General features: G+C 36.3%; 1 long non-coding RNA gene across 1 annotated transcript; it reads left to right on the top strand.

Annotated features, from left to right (window-relative positions):
• Nucleotides 1-3,431: 3,431 nt before the first annotated feature.
• LOC126693944 (uncharacterized) lies at nucleotides 3,432-5,168 on the top strand. Its single transcript, XR_007645576.1, has 3 exons — nucleotides 3,432-3,565; nucleotides 4,149-4,203; nucleotides 4,713-5,168. It is a non-coding gene; the product is annotated as an uncharacterized LOC126693944 (long non-coding RNA).
• Nucleotides 5,169-6,018: the final 850 nt, after the last annotated feature.

The raw sequence follows: 6,018 nt of genomic DNA, 5'->3' as shown, positions 1-6,018 counted from the left end.
ATTCTCTGGTTCATGAACCAAGCACATGAACCCCAAATGGGGGAAACTTAGGGAAATGTGGTTTGGAGAGCACCAAGGGGATCCCAGCAGAGTTCCCAGCAAGGGCTCCAAGGTTGACTCCTAGCTTGGGGTGGTCCAGTCTGTCATAGGGAACTCTGATTCTAGCAGTAATATAACCAAGATCATTAGCCTAAAAGCATGCTCTAATCCCATCAGCTAAGGCTAATCAGCATTCAATGCTAAGCCAGAATCCTAGCTGTTATTGCCCAAAACAACAAGAACCTTTTGAAAGTTGAGCTTACTACTCTTAGCTAAAATCCTAAAAATGATTCTTTAAATATTTTTTGAAGATTGAGAAAGATTTAGCAAAGATTATTTTCTAATCACCCCCTAAAAACCTTGATATAAATGGAACTCTCCATTAATACTTCAACAACACACTAACACACCAAGATACACTCAGACATACACCAGAAAAGATTCTTCCTTAACCTCTCTGCTTAAGCTTTCTCTAAGCTCTGAAAAAGTCACTAAGTTCTTAGTTTCAAGCCTAGAAACTAAGTCCTCAGCTCCTAGCTCAAAAACACTTCTCATAGCTCTATTCATAAACACTTATCTACACCCAGTAGAAAGCTTCAGCAGCCTTACTATACACTCTTACTTATTACTCATACTACTCACAAATGACTCTCTCTACTCATTACTCACTATATATTCATGATCATGTCTTGACACCATAATGATCTTGCTGTGCTAGCTGGGATCTCTCTCTCTCCCTTCATCTCACACTAAGTTTTCCTCATTATTTGTCATAATGGAACCCATGATATTTACTTATTCTTTTACTATCAATGGTTATGATATAACTGTTACTATAGAATTTTTCCCTCATATTGTTGTATTAGAAGACTCCTCTCCAAAGCTAACGGATGATGAGTCTGAAAATATAGATATTTCCCTTAGTCTGTGAAATAACTAACAGCTAGAGGTTTATTCCGTTTTATCTCTTTTACTGTTGGGCCATTTTCTGCAGAAATACTCTACTGCTAGGTCGTTTTCTGCTGAAACACTTTACTGCTAGGATATTTCTTACAGTATGTTTTTTTAACCGTGCTGACATGTTCACTATAGGGATTGTTTATGGGCTACTCTTGTCAGTTCCAATCTAGGCCCAAGGCATAAAATATAGTGGATTCCTTGAATCTTCACCGATAGCTTTTGGGCTATGCATCAAGTCCATCGTCGAGTTTCGGTTTAGACCCCCAACCCAACATAAATCTTATTTGTCGGAAGGAAAATTTTTTGCCCCTGACAAGTGCCATATGATAAGAGATGCTTATCATATGTTACCTGCTACACACGGATTCGTCAGAGTTCAGGGAGTTATAGAAGACACGCCAAGCAACATGTCTCTTTTATCAACTTTAAACTGCTGGAGCTTTACTAAACATACCTCTTGACCCTCCAAACCACGACTCCCAAAGTTTCCCCGAAGAGACTTATGAGCTTGGATCATAAGCCGAAGATGAGATGACGTACCTCAAGTTTTGTTGTCATTTTGTGTAAATATAGGCTCTTGTTGAAGAAGTCGCTTGCCATGAGTGTAAGAAAGGTAATATGGGCCGTGACCTTTGATTCATTGCTTAAGCGCGATCCTTATGTTGATGTTGATGTTGATGATGTCGTGGGGTTATGATCCCAATTGATGAAGAGGAAAAGTGGACCATGAATCCGCCTCTTGAAGTAAGGATCTTGTGGGCCATGTGAACCCAATCCATGTAGTTGAATGAGATATGAGCTTATTTTGGGCTTTAAAGAGATTTACTCAAAAAATCAATAATATGTTGATTTGGCATGGGTTACCAATGAAGTAATGCCATGTGGGCCGAAAAAAGAGTCCTCAACAACTATATCATAAGTATTTCACTTAAAGTCTAATGATGAACAATGCTTTAAGTTCTTAAACCTATTACTATAATATTACAAGCCCATGGAATCTATCTTATAAAACTCATGGTAATCATTTATGTTACGTAACACTATTCATTTTTCCAAAAGCCCATGGCAAACATATATCAAGCCCATGGAGAATTATGAATTTGTGTTACTAATATAAAAGCCCATGGAAAGTTATGATTATTTATCTTAAACCTATGACATTTATTTATTTCATACTATATTATAAACATATGGAATTTATATAATAAGAACTCATAGTCACTATTTATTTTATATTACAACATTCATAATATTTCTTTCCAAAACTCATGAATACATTTCATTTTTACTAACAACTAAAGCTCATGTGGAATAAAAATCATTGGTAATATATGGTAGTTTTGTCCGTTTTGTAGGGCTCATAATGAGAAAGCAAAAGGAAAGGCCTAAGTGGAGAGAACCACCAAGTTAGAGGCCCACCAAACTTCTCAGTCCTTATGGTCAAGCCTAACATGAAGTCTTAGCCAAAACAGTCAATGTGTGCAAACTGGTCCAGTTGGAGAACACCATTCAATTCTGCCTTTCGCTGGAAAGCAAATCAAGCAACTAGGCCCCCAAACCAAATTAAGAGCTAGCCACCTGTCCCATCAGCCTCTCTGCCACTACCATTTCTAATGTGAACAGCATTTAGGGGCTGGGCTGACACAAAAAAGCTGAAATGCAATAAATGCCATTCTTCCTCCCTAAGTTTCAGTTATCATTGGAGGAAGTCATGACCAAATCATCCAAACTTCAGCCAACTAGCTTCTGAAGTACTAAAAATGTCTAAAAACTAATTCATCAACTAGGCCCATGAATTCTTAAAGGGGAAATTTAGGGAAATGTGGTTTGGAAGGCATAAAAAGATCTCCAATGGAGCTCCTTGAAATAGGTGAAAAGTTTGACACCTGGCTTGGGGTGATAGCTCCTACTCTTTGAAGCTCAAATCTTAGTTGCAGCAACCAAGTTCTAGCCCCATGTTAGTCTTGGTCTTATTGCTAAGATTAATCTCCAAATCTCAGTACTTAATGACATTACCCAAAGAAGATAAAATACACAAAAGCAAATCACACCATTTTTGGCCAAATCTTAGGTTAGATGCTCTAATTTTATTACCCAAAGGAGAAAAACATTAAAAAGGATCTTAGACCATTTTTGGCCAAATCTCATGATGGATATTTTGAAAATCCCCTTGCTGATCAGACCCAATGTTTTTGGTTTTTACTAATTGCTTCCTAAGCTTCACTATAAAAGGAAAGCACCATCTATTCCATCAAGGGGGGATGAAGTTGTAACGGCCCAGGCTTTCCAAAAAAAAAAAAAAGAAGAAGAAGAAAGGTAAAATATTTTAAGTGTCTCACTTACCCACCATTCCCCACCATTCATTTTCTATCTATCACTTTATCTCTTTGGCTGGCCATCCCTTTCCTCTCATTTGTTTTCTTTCTTTTTCTCACAAACACACAAACACTCCCTCACACTCTCCTACCGGTGCCACTTCATGCTATCATCTCCACCATCATTTTTCCGGCAATGTCACCGGAAAAGCCTTAGGAACCTCTAAGCATCTTCATCCCTTTTATTTGAGGTAAAAGTTTCTAATCTTTTTCGTGGGTTTTATATGCTTTTGCTTGAGGTTATTTTAATCTAAGCTTTGATAATGATATTAATGTGATTTATGAGCTTTGGAAGTGATATCCATGTGTTTATATGTATGGATTTTGTATTGGTGGAATTTTTTTGACGAGTGGATGTATAGTTTTTACAATGGTGATTATCTAAGTGGTGAAGATTTGGGGGTTTTGGCTTTTTAATGTGAAATAAATGGTGAATATAATTTTTATTGATTATTTGGAGCTAGTTAAAGATTCAAATTGTTTGTCTTGGAGGATATTTTGATTTTGCTTCCATGGGTCTCTTGATGATATTATATAAATCTTATAGAAGCTAGTCATATTGTTGGAGATGATATTGAATGGGTTAACTTTATAAATTAGAGCCTATGCCTTGTGAATTATATTGTTGAGAAACTTTGGAAGTGGAATACATTATTGACAAGGTTAAATACTAGGCTTGCCTAATCAATTGCTTATTTGGCAATTCCTAATTTGTAGCTATATGCAATTTCAAGCTTTATACTTATTGTGATTGGTTTACTTGATATTGTTTAGGTTTTAACTAATCTCTTTTGGAGCTTGGAGAATTAGGCTTTTTGCGGGTTGCAAGGTAAGTAGCTTTTTAATGGGATTTTTTGGAAAATACCCATGCTTCATAAACGTTGTTTTTGGGTCAAACACATTTTGGAAAATTATTTGTGGAACTATGTTTTTCTAAAAAGCGTTGTTGTTGTGACCTTATTATATATTATTATATACGAAAAGTGCATCATATTTGGTATTGCATTTGGGGAAATGCATGAATTGTTGGCATGAAAAATATGAGCATCTTTGATTTAATCTTTGATAATGAATTCATGGATTTTATAATTTACTAGAAAATTTAAAGATGCTTATATTGTCTTGTATTATTTGGGAAATTGAAAGAAAATCTTTTTGACAAAAAATGAAGTTGAAAACCTTACAAGCTTTGTGGAAGTTTTGGTTGTTTAAGGTTTTTCTGAAACTACCTAGATATAAACTATGTGTTTCAAAGTACATAAAATTTGTGAGTTTTATGTTGTTTTAACCTTATGTCATGTGTGATTTCCCTGTGATCACCCGATTTGGTGTCTGTAGTCTTTGTGACAATGGAATCAGATCTAGGTCAATGCCCTTTTACTTTGGATGACGGGTTCTTCCCTGCTTTCCATGGGACGAAAAGGTTCCTTGATTGTGTATGGGTGATGCTGCTGCCCATGGAGCCAAAAGACCACATGCAAAAGAGGTCCTATTTGACGCGTTCTCCCTGCTGCCCATGGGGTAAGAGACAAAACCTTAAGGGTATGAGTGAGGCTATTGCCTATAGGGTCAAGAGACTACATACTAGGGAGGACAATATCATGCCAGTTGTGAATGGGTGGATCCTCTGATCGGTCTATGTGGTAGTGTGGTATATTTGTGATAAATTACCATATGTTAGATTTTATGGCTTTGGAATTATATTGTTAGTGCTCACAAATTATAGTATATAATTTCAAGGTATTTACTTTAAGAAACTTTATGTTCCATTATTTAATCATTCTTGTCATACTATTATTGAAATGATCTTGCAGTATTCAATTAGAAAATTCCCAAATTAAAACATGTTTTGCAAATTGTTCATCATCATGAAACTTGCATTTTCCCCACCCCCATTAATTATGCTACTTACTGGACTTTAGCTCATCCCACCCTTTATCAATTTTTCAAATCAATTAGCTATACCTTAGGTATGGAGCTTACTTCTTTGGTGATGATTAGAGTGCTATGTTAAATTTGGAAACTTTGTTGTAAATGGTTGGTGACTCGATCTTGCTATGTTCAACGAGACCTTAATTAATTTTATTGGAGGTTGGTTGCATAAAGTTTGTTAGCCTTTAGCATGGTAGGCCTAGACTCGATGTTAAGGTCCTTATTCTTGATAAGATTGTGACTTTGTATAATCCAATTGGAGTTTTGTAATATATTCATGTATTATGTAGAGGCACATGATTTCTAGTTATTGTTCGTAAATGTGTTATAGAACTCTGACTTGTAATGTGGAGATTTTAGTATGGTTATATATTCTTAACCTATGGAAAAGAAAGATCTCCTACAGTTTGAATTGTCAAAAAGGAAAAATCTACAGGTGATAATGGTGTTCTCGTTAAAGAGATTCAAAGTATGACACATAAGGAAGCCGACGGCTCCTCTGAGCTCGTCAGCTTCCCATAAGTGGACGAGACCCAAAGCAATGACACCATAAAAAGACGACGGCCCCGCAATACTCAACAGTTGTCTCTATGAAGCCGACAAGAAGTTTCAGACGAAGCAAGAGACTGACGAGTTGAGAAGGTCAATGGGTCCAACGTGGCTTGGCTTGGTCTCCATAAATATCTATGCAAGGAAATACCTTGCATCACAC

The sequence above is a fragment of the Quercus robur genome, chromosome 8 (assembly GCF_932294415.1).
Source record: "Quercus robur chromosome 8, dhQueRobu3.1, whole genome shotgun sequence".
NCBI classification, from domain to species: Eukaryota; Viridiplantae; Streptophyta; class Magnoliopsida; order Fagales; family Fagaceae; genus Quercus; species Quercus robur.
The sequence above is the reverse complement of the archived record's forward strand: the minus strand, read 5'-3'. Positions and strand labels throughout refer to the sequence as shown.